The sequence below is a fragment of the Zootoca vivipara genome, chromosome 10 (assembly GCF_965207765.1).
Source record: "Zootoca vivipara chromosome 10, rZooViv2.hap1.1, whole genome shotgun sequence".
Lineage (NCBI taxonomy): Eukaryota > Metazoa > Chordata > Lepidosauria > Squamata > Lacertidae > Zootoca > Zootoca vivipara.
The window spans coordinates 25615817-25626968 of NC_142593.1; the positions used below are offsets into that span (position 1 = coordinate 25615817).

Sequence of the window (11152 nt, forward strand, 5' to 3'; positions counted from 1 at the left end):
AGATTCCATCAACGGTGTCTCCGATAAATTTTACGCATCACTTAGGAAGACAGGCGAACTAATATCAGTGTACTGGAAGAAGCAAAGATCACCAATGTCGAAGCAATGATTCTTCAACATCAACTTCATTGGACTGGTCATGTTGTGCGGATGCCTGATGATCGTCTTCCAAAGCAGCTACTCTATTCCGAACTTAAAAATGGAAAGCGTAATGCTGGTGGTCAACAAAAGAGGTTTAAAGACTGTCTCAAGGCAAATCTTTAAAAATGTAGTATAAACACTGACAACTGGGAAACATTGGCCTGGGAACGCTCCAGTTGGAGAACAGCCTTTACCAAAGGTGTCATGGGCTTTGAAGACACTTGAACTCAGGATGCAAGGAAAAAATGTGCTAAGAGGAAGGCACGCTTGGCAAATCCACACTGTGATCAACTCCCGCCTGGAAATCAATGCCTCCACTGTGGAATGACGTGTGGATCCAGAATTGGTGTCCACAGTCACTTATGGACTCATTGTTAAAACCGTGTTCATGGAAGGCAATCTTATTTGCTACGAGTGATTGCCAAAGAAGAAGATATTAGTAATCTCTTAAACTCAAAGTAGACGAGACACCCTGATTTTCCAGGGTTCTAAAACCGGCAAATCAGAGAGGACAGCAAGGGTGTCCTTGTCCCCACAGTCCTCCCTTGCATGTTTACTTAACTCCCATGTAGAACATCTAAAAAGGACTAACAAAGAGAGAGCAAACATGTAGAAGGTAAGACAATTCGGGAGCAATAGAATGAAACAAAGGGTACTACTCTCCCGGTTTCTGTTGGAGGACTCAGGCAAACAGCTTGCTCTACAACATGTGCTGACATTTGCATCTGCTATGTGTTGACAATTAAGTGGGACTACTTGGTTTCAGTGCACAAGGGACTCCAAAGTCAAACCGTACATTCACAGTTCATCCAAGCAACATTTGCCGCAGAGTCCATCATTCAACAAACTGCTTCAGGCTAGTTATTTTATCACGGGCATGCTTTTGTGAAGATCAACAGCACAATCCACCAGGATATTTTTCTTTGGAGGTTTGTTAGGGATGAGGGAGAGGGAGAGCTTTGCGAGAGGACTTTGTTGTTGTAATACCACTATGTTTCCGAGCATCTTCCATTCAATGCAAAGGCTCTTGTGCTTCCTGGGAGATTGTGCTCAAATGCAAAGCTATCATTAAAGTACATTGTGTTGTCTATGGAAGGCCAGGGAAAGGCCATATACTTTCAGATCATAGTAGCCTTTTTTGTTCAGCATGGGGCCCTTTCACTAGTTGCTTCACAAGGTATCAAATTCACAACCTTTGGGGCATATGGTATGGCTGCAGTGTGTTGATCTTGGACCAGCAAGCCCCATAGGTGCTGAGTGTTAACTGTGGCAGACATGCAAAACTACAGCCAGTATGCTGAAAGCCCTTTCAGTAAAGACAGCTGGCTTGAGGGAATTTCCCGTCTTTTTACTCCCTCTGAAAAGAACCCTTATGCATCCTCTGTTTAACAGTGCACTTGGTTTTAAAACAAATTTGTGCTTCTTAGAAACAGAAAACCTTTACTATGGATAGGTTTTTTTAAAAAAAACAGGAGGGAAATAAGAGTGAGCTTACAGAGAGGCAAAAGGAGAAACTCCTGGCTGAACTATTTGCCCCAGAAGTTCAACACCATGAAATCATAGAATCAGAAGGCGACCTCAAAGCTGATCTAGTCCAAAGCCCTGAAGGACAGGAAAGTCACTGTTACAGCATCCCTAATTGGTCAGCATACAACCTTTAATTAAACACCTTCCGTGAAGGAGAGTCCATCACCCTCCTAGGCAGCTGGTTCCACTATCGAACAGCTCATTCTATCAGAAAGTTATTTGAACACCCCTTTCTTGTCATTTGACACCGTTGGCTTGAAACCGTTGGCTTGAGTCCTTTCTGAGCAACAACAGCAAAATTGTTCCATCATCTATCTGACAGCCCTTCAAATATTTGTAGAAAGCCGTCATATCACCATTTCATCTCCTTCAGCCAACACGGACTCAAGTTTTTCAACCTCTATATAATCACTTAAGTTTATTTGAAGTAGTAATACAATATCGGTGAGTAAAAAAAAAATGTGCAAGCTGTCCAACCATGGTGCAGAGAAATGCAAGAGGATGAAACTCATCCTTTAGTCAAGTACCTTGTCATAAGGACACCCTGTACCTATGTGATTCCCTGGCAATTGATCGTCAAATCTTTACTAAGCAATCTTTGAGCTAGCAGCTTTCATCATCTTGTGGGTTGCTCATATCATCACAGAACTGCCATTTTTGTTAGACTTCAATTTGAATACGCTGTTGCAAAATTACCATAATCGTAATCATTTATTAGATTCCTCACCTGCCCTTTGCTGTGAGATTCCAGGGAAGGTTACATCAATTAAAAAATGCAACATGCTAGAGCAGAGGTCTCGGCACTGCCACAAGAGAAACTTTGTTCTGTTGCTGTGAAACAGCTCCACAAGACTGTCACACAAAGGAATGGTTTTTTCCACAGCAGATCAATCCCTGAGCGATCCCAGGTGGGGCTGGGAAAGATTTGCTGAGCTGTTGCCAGACAAAGCTGAACAAGAAGAGGGACCAGTTGGTCTCAACTAGTATAAGGCAAATTCCTATCTATATTTTTACACAATAATTATCCTTTTTCAATTCCTGCTCTCCTTCTTGGATAGCAGATATAAATAGAAACTTCATGCAATCCAACTCTAGAAATTATACGTGATTCTTGTAACTTGATCAGTATTAGTACACCAAGTGGTAGTGGACAGTAGTATCATTAAACTTTCACACACACACATACACAATTTGTTTCTGTTAGTCTTAAAATACTGAAGATTACCTGTGCATATTTCAACTAGTGCTAAACCTGTATATATTTATCAAAATATTTTTAGTTTAGTTTTTATTAAAGATTTTTTGTGATACAAATAAATAAACAGGGAAAAGTACATGTAGCATCTCTGGTTTCCCAGACCTACCTAGTTGTTTAATTCCCATTATTTTTTTAGACAAGCCAGTCATTCTTTTATATATATATAAGTTTATTTATAGTTTTCATTTATATACATGTCAATAGTTTAACAATAGTTCTAACATTTCAAACCCCAACTTCCTTCCTCCTCTTTCTGCTGTTCCTTAAATTTATTTTATCATAACCTGCATATTCTAAATTAACTTCTTCTTTTATTCATTTGGTTTGTTTCTATATTCTTTTGAAACTGCGGGTTATTACAGCAATCCTGCCAATGTCTTTAGCTGTTTACAATTTGTTTGTAGATATTCAATAAACCATTTCCATTCTTTTATTAAAAAAAAGTTTGTTATCTTGATTTCTCATTCTTCTGGTAAGTTTTGCCATTTCTGCAAAATCCGTAAGTTTTTGTATCCACTCATCTCTCGTCGGGACTTCATCTTTCCATTTTTGGACAAGTAACATTCTTACAGTTGTAGTTACATACATAAATTTCTATACTGTTTGGGTAGTTCTACACCTATAATTCCCAAGAGAAAAGCTTCTGGGGTTGTTGATTTTTTGTACAAATGTTCAAACCAGTCATTCTTGGGATTATTTTGTACTGTTTTAATTTACAGTATTTTATTTTTGCAGTATTTGCATGTGCTGCTGTGCACTGCCTTGACCTGTTATACAAGTGGGTGGTGTAAAAAATACTTTTGTAAATAAAGCAAATGAATGCCAGCAACAGCAACATAAAGCAAAACAGCAAAAGATTTTACAGGGACCAATGAAATTCAATAAAATGCACAACAAACAACTGGGCACACACTGAAAACGCACAGTGGTTGGCACACGACCCTTGTTTCCATGGCAGAGCCATATGGTGCCCTGTCCCTGAGGTCTTTTGATGTCACGACTGGGTAGATTGCTGCTGTGTTCAGGTCCTGCTTGTAGGCATCCCATAGGCATCTGGTTGGCCACTGAGAAAACAAGAAAACTAGACTAGAAAGGGTGCCTTGCCAGATCCAGCTGTGCTCTTCTTATTTGCTTATGAAAACAGTGAATTTACAAAGCGGGTGGGGAGTAGCAAGATGGCAAACAAACCCTACAGTCGCCGTTAAAATAAGATGTTTATACATTTAATTCTTTTTCGGTCATTTATTCTTTTTATCTTATAATAATAATAATAATTTATTATTTATACCCCGCCCATCTGGCCGGGTTCCCCCAGCCACTCTGGGCGGCTTCCAACAAAACAGAAATTCTAAAATACAGAGATCCATCAAACATTAAAATACAGAAATCCATCAAACATTAAAAGCTTCCCTAAACAGGGCTGCCTTGAGATGCCTTCTAAAGGTCTGGTAATTGTTGTTCTCTTTGACCTCTAGTGGGAGGGCATTCCACAGGGTGGGTGCCACTACCGAGAAGGCCCTCTGCCTGGTTCCCTGTAACTTGGCTTCTCGTAGTGAGGGAACCGCCAGAAGGCCCTCGGAGCTGGACCTCAGTGTCCGGGCAGAACGATGGGGGTGGAGACGCTCCTTCAGGTATACCGGACCGAGGCCGTTTAGGGCTTTAAAGGTCAACACCAACACTTTGAATTGTGCTCGGAAACGTACTGGGAGCCAATGTAGGTCTTTCAGGACCGGTGTTATGTGGTCTCGGCGGCCGCTCCCAGTCACCAGTCTAGCTGCCGCATTCTGGATTAGTTGTAGTTTCCGGGTCACCTTCAAAGGTAGCCCCACGTAGAGCGCATTGCAGTAGTCCAAGCGAGAGATAACTAGAGCATGCACCACTCTGGAGAGACAGTCAGTGGGCAGGTAGGGACTCAGCCTGCGTACCAGATGGAGCTGATAAACAGCTGTCTTGGACACAGAGTTGACCTGTGCCTCCATGGACAGCTGTGAGTCTAAGATGACTCCCAGGCTGCGCACCTGGTCTTTCAGGGGCACAGTTACCCCATTCAGGACCAGGGAGTCCTCCACACCCGCCCGCCTCCTGTCCCCCACAAACAGTACTTCTGTCTTGTCAGGATTCAATCTCAATCTGTTAGCCGCCATCCATCCTCCAACCGCCTCCAAGCACTCACACAGGACCTTCACCGCCTTCACTGGTTCTGATTTAAAAGAGAGGTAGAGCTGGGTATCATCAGCATACTGATGGACACCCAGCCCAAACCCCCTGATGATCTCTCCCAGCGGCTGCATATAGATGTTAAAAAGCATGGGGGAGAGGACAGAACCCTGAGGCACCCCACAAGTGAGAGCCCAGGGGTCTGAACACTCATCCCCCACCACCACTTTCTGAACACGGCCCAGGAGGAAGGAGCGGAACCACTGCATGACGGTGCCCCCAGCTCCCAAACCCTCTAGACGATCCAGAAGGATGTTATGGTCGATGGTGTCAAAAGCCGCTGAGAGATCCAGCAGAACAAGGAAACAGCTGTTACCTTTGTCCCTAGCCCGCCGGAGATCATCGACCAGTGCGACCAAGGCAGTTTCAGTCCCATGATGAGGCCTGAATCCTGACTGGAAGGGATCCAAATGGTCCGCTTCTTCCAGGCGTGCCTGAAGTTGTTCAGCAACCACTCGCTCAATCACCTTGCCCAAGAATGGAAGATTTGAGACTGGGCGATAGTTGGCCATATTGGCCGGATCTAAAGATGGTTTTTTAAGAAGCGGTTTAATAACCGCCTCTTTCAGCGGGTCTGGGAAGGCTCCCTCATGGAGAGAAGCATTTACCAACCCGCGAAGCCCATCGCCCAGCCCTTCCTGGCTAGCTTTTATAAGCCAGGATGGGCAAGGATCAAGGAGACAGGTGGTTGGTTTCACTCGTCGAAGCAGCCTGTCCACATCCTCGGAGGTAACAGATTGAAATTGATCCCACAAAACTTGACTAGACAGGACTCTAGCACTCCCCCGCCCCGGCCCTGCTCCCACGGTGGAGTCTACCTCTTCCCGAATCTGAGCGACTTTATCTGCAAAAAACTTTGCAAAATCATTGCAGGAGATCATGTGGCCCGTACTGGGCCCGGATGGAGCAGGTGGTTCCGCTAAATTGCGAACCACCTGGAAGAGTCTCCTGCTGCTGTTTTCTGCAGATGCGATGGAGACGGTGAAGAAGGTCCTCTTCGCTGTCGCCATTGCCACTTGGTAGGCTCGAAGTTGAGCTCTAGCCCGTGTCCGGTCTGATTCAAAATGAGTTTTCCGCCACCGGCGCTCTAGCCGTCTCAACGACTGTTTCATCGCCCTCAGCGCCGGGGAAAACCACGGGGCTGTCCGGGCTCCATGCAATCTGAGAGGGTGCTTCGGAGCCAGACAGTCAATAGCGCTGGTTAACTCCGCATTCCAGCGGGCCACCAGGGAATCAGCTGAAAGGCCATCGACATGGGATAAAACATCCCCTACCACTCTCTGGAAGCCAATTGGATCCATTAAGTAGCGGGGGCGGACCATCCGAATCGGTCCCACCTCCCTGCAGAGGGGAAGGGTTGCGGAGAAGTCCAGTTGCACCAGAAAGTGATCTGACCATGGCACTTCTTTTGTTTCGCTTTTACTTAATGTCAGATCACCAACATCCATAGAGGTGAACACCAAGTCCAAGGCATGTCCGCGGCTATGAGTTGGGCCAGACTTATTCAGGGACAGCCCCATGGTGGCCATGCTTTCCACGAAGTCCCGAGCGGCTCCTTGTAAGGTTGTGTCGGCATGGATGCTAAAATCCCCTAAGACAACCAAGCTAGGTGTCTCCAGGAGCACATCCGACACGACCTGAAGCAGCTCGGGCAGGGAATCCTTGGTGCAGCGGGGAGGTCGGTACACCAAAAGGAATCCTGTACTGCCCCTATTGCCCAACTTCCAGAACATGCACTCAGAAAACTCCGTCTTACCAATAGGACGCCTGGTGCAAACTAATGACTTCCTAAAAATCACTGCAACCCCCCCTCCCCGCCCAGATGGCCTGGGTTGCTGTGCATAAGAGAAACCTGGTGGACAAGCAGCGCCAAGAACGGGCCCATCGGCTTCATCCAACCAGGTCTCTGTCACACATGCCAGGTCAAATCCTCCATCCACAATCAGGTCGTGAATGGCAGTGGTCTTATTCATCATCGACCTGGCATTGCACAGCAGCACCTTCAGGTCATGTGGGTATCCCTTGCTGATTCCAATATCCGTCCGGTCAGGACCAGACCCGGAGGCAGGGATAGTCCTCAGACAACGACTAAGTCTGCCTCCTCGGTAACGACATGGTCTGGTCTTAGCGTAACTCCTCCTCCTACCCGTGACCACTGAGATCGGTTGTCCCAGTGCATCACCCCCTGTGGAATCTGCCCCAGCCATTTTGCTTGCTGGGACCCCCTCCCGGGCAGCCCTGACCCCTCCCCTTAAAAACAAAATAAAACCTCTGTAAAAACAGCAAAGAACAGAACAAAAGAAAAACACAAAAAACACAATAAAACAATAAAACCAAAAACAATAAAAATTACAAATACACTAAAATTTAACAGATTCCCACACCCGACTAAAAATCCCTCCCTAAAACCTATGTAAATCAAAAAATACAGTAAAACAATACAAAGACAGAAAATTACAAACTAAAATTGACCCCTCCCCTTAAAATCAAATTTAAAACCAATACAGAAAACAAACTAATGCAATAAAACAATACAAACAAAGACAGAAAATTACAAACTAAAATTAACCCCTCCCCTTAAAATCGAATTTAAAACCAATACAGAAAACAAACTAACAGACTAAACGATAAACAAAAACCAAAAACAATAAAAGTTACAAACACATCAGAATTACAAGAAAAGCAGCAGCGGCACTGTTTCAGGCCTCCTAGGAGCCTTAAAGCTGTGGTAGAGTATGGGTCCCGCCCCCGGGCCCAAGGTGGAAGTGGGCTTCAGGGGGAGCAGTCCTCCCAAACACTCCCTGGCAGGGCAGCAGCAGCAGCAATGTTCCAGGCCTCCCAGGAGCCTTAAAAGCTGTGGTGGAGTGGGGGACCCGCCCCAAGCCCAAGGTGGAAGTGGGCTTCAGGGGGAGCAGTCCTTCCAGTACTCACAGCAGCACTGATGTTCCAGGCCTCCCAGGAGCCTTAAAAGCTGTGGTGGAGTGGGGGACCCGCCCCAAGCCCCAGGTGGAAGTGGGCTTCAGGGGGAGCAGTCCTCCCAAACACTCCCTGGCAGAGCAGCAGCAGCAGCAATGTTCCAGGCCTCCCAGGAGCCTTAAAAGCTGTGGTGGAGTGGGGGACCCGCCCCAAGCCCCAGGTGGAAGTGGGCTTCAGGGGGAGCAGTCCTCCCAAACACTCCCTGGCAGAGCAGCAGCAATGTTCCAGGCCTCCCAGGAGCCTTAAAAGCTGTGGTGGAGTGGGGGACCCGCCCCAAGCCCCAGGTGGAAGTGGGCTTCAGGGGGAGCAGTCCTCCCAAACACTCCCTGGCAGGGCAGCAGCAGCAGCAGCAGCAGCAATGTTCCAGGCCTCCCAGGAGCCTTAAAAGCTGTGGTGGAGTGGGGGACCCGCCCCAAGCCCCAGGTGGAAGTGGGCTTCAGGGGGAGCAGTCCTCCCAAACACTCCCTGGCAGGGCAGCAGCAGCAGCAATGTTCCAGGCCTCCCAGGAGCCTTAAAAGCTGTGGTGGAGTGGGGGACCCGCCCCAAGCCCCAGGTGGAAGTGGGCTTCAGGGGGAGCAGTCCTCCCAAACACTCCCTGGCAGGGCAGCAGCAGCAGCAATGTTCCAGGCCTCCCAGGAGCCTTAAAAGCTGTGGTGGAGTGGGGGACCCGCCCCAAGCCCAAGGTGGAAGTGGGCTTCAGGGGGAGCAGTCCTCCCAAACACTCCCTGGCAGAGCAGCAGCAGCAGCGTTGGAGGGGGGTGGGGCAGAGAACAAGCTTCCACGAATTCCATAAAAATACATTTAGAAGATTGAGTTTTTCTTCTCCTTAGTAACATGAGTTGTTCTAGTTAAGAAAAGCTCCCGCTTCCAGGAAGAAGAAGAAGAAGAAGAAGAAGAAGAAGAAGAAGAAGAAGAAGAAGAAGAAGAAGAAGAAGAAGAAGAAGAAGAAGAAGAAGAAGAAGAAGAAGAAGAAGAAGAAGTAGTTTTAAAACTAACTCTTCAGTGGTGTAACCTCTGTTAAACCTCTGTACTAAATTTAGACAGGCACTTAACACGCCTAGGGATTGAAAAACAGAAATCCTGCATTTTTATTCAGTCCTGGCATCACTAAAAAAAAACCTGGAAAGAATGTTGATTCTGCAGAAGTCTGCAATTATTCAAGCTACTTTAGAGCACTTGACTTCCCTCTTCTACCATTTTTACATTACTATTCTGCTTTTACGCACGCAAGTTTGCTTTGTGCGTTCAGCGAGTGGCAGCCAGGCCTGATCACAGGCAGATGAAGGAGATCGCTTTGCAAATCCAGAGCCAAAAAAATCACAGTCCCATTGATCATATAGTCCCATACATGTTGGAAATGTATGTCATCAACCACTTGGGCTACCCTATGTTACGCCGCTTTGAGAAGGATCAGTTTTGGCAAGTACAGCAAGTTTTCTATGTTGTTCAAACGTACAACGGTTGCCATCATTGGCACACCGAGGACGAGAGCTTTATAAATGGATGGTCCATTGGAAATTCCAGTTACTTAGAATTAAGATTGCCAGGTTGCAATCTGGAGAGTCACTCTTTGTCCTTAAACCAGCCATTTACATATGAGGAGATTTAAGAGCTGTGATTTATTTCCTCTTAACTCCTGCCGTCTTACTGTGTGGCACTTCAGTACCCTTGTATACTACAACAAATGGTGGAGTGGGTGACAAGAGGTGAATGGAGAACCCATGGCTGCCAGGTTTGGCTTCCATTTGGATAACATAGGCCATGATGTCCTTCTGGAGATTCTGGTCAATAGGGCTTGGATAACGCCATTGTTATGACGGCTACAGTCCTATCTAGTTGGGTATTGTCAGGGACTGAAAGGATGCTAGAAGCGGGGCTGGAGTCTGACTCTGGAGAGGGGGTCAGTGATTTGTGGGGAACTGTTCCAAACAGGGCTTTTTTTTCCAGCCAGAAATCACCGGAACTCAATTCTGGCACCTCTCAGTTGGGCGTCATTGCCATTATAAGAGAACACGGGAGGCATTCGTGATGAGTTCTGACACCTCTTTTTCTAGAAAAATAGCACTAGTTCCGGCCAAGAGGCAAGAGTTGGAGGCTAGGGGAAGCTTCCAGGCTGGAGGGTGGAGTACAGGATGGGTTGGAAGAAGAGGCAGATCAGGCAAGTGAAGGGCCAGATGCTTCCCCACCCTCTCCTGCACCACTATCTCCCAGAACCAGAAGAGGATTGAAAAGGGATGAGCAGAGGAAGCTTCCATGCAGACACAGCCTCTGGCTGCATGCACACAGCCCATCGGAGGAAGATACCATATTAGGCTGAATATAAGCCACACCCAAATATAAGCCGCACCCTTAAAATTGGAGGGGGGGAGGAAAAAAGGAAAAATACTGAAATATAACCCACTTTCTTCCTTGCTGCTCCTGGCTGCATACTGCAGGGAGGGAAGCTGCGCCGTGTTGCTGGCGGCCTTTCCCCTTCCTCGCTCTCTCCCTTTCTGGCCTTGGGGGAGAGGACAGGGGGACTACGCGCGAGGTGTGCACTGCTTTGCCACGCTCCTGCTGGTGGTTGCCCTGCACAGTGGCATAGTAATGGGGGGCGGGGCGCACCGCCCTGGGCGGCAGGCTGGACGGGGGGCAGCAGGCTGGATGGGGCTGACCACCTCTGATGGCCGCCGCCATCGAGGAGAAGCCCCAATGCAAGTGAGACTGCCTCCCTCCGCGGCTTGCTCGTGGGGTTTGCCACGACGCTGCGTCATATGCCTCCTGTGTGTGCATGCGTTGCGTGTGTCATCTGTCGTGCATCATGACACATGTGTCATGCGTCATGACACATGCGTCATGATGTGCGCCGCATGCGTGCGACGGACACACACCCCTGGCGGGGTGCCTTCGGGTTCGCCGCCCCGAGCAGCCAGGCGGCTAGCTACGCCGCTGGCCCTGCGCTCCTGCCTGCATACTGTAATGTCGCAAATATAAGCCGCACTTTCACTTTTCAAGGTCAGAATTTGGGGGGGGGTGGCTTGTATTTGGGCCAAT

At 47.5% G+C, this 11152-nt stretch overlaps 1 long non-coding RNA gene across 1 annotated transcript; it reads right to left on the reverse strand.

The window, feature by feature from the left end:
• Window positions 1-3619: 3619 nt before the first annotated feature.
• Window positions 3620-10770, reverse strand: LOC148684401 (uncharacterized). The gene is made up of 2 exons (XR_015946077.1): window positions 10521-10770; window positions 3620-3990 (listed from the first exon to the last, which is right to left on the reverse strand). It is a non-coding gene; the product is annotated as an uncharacterized LOC148684401 (long non-coding RNA).
• Window positions 10771-11152: the final 382 nt, after the last annotated feature.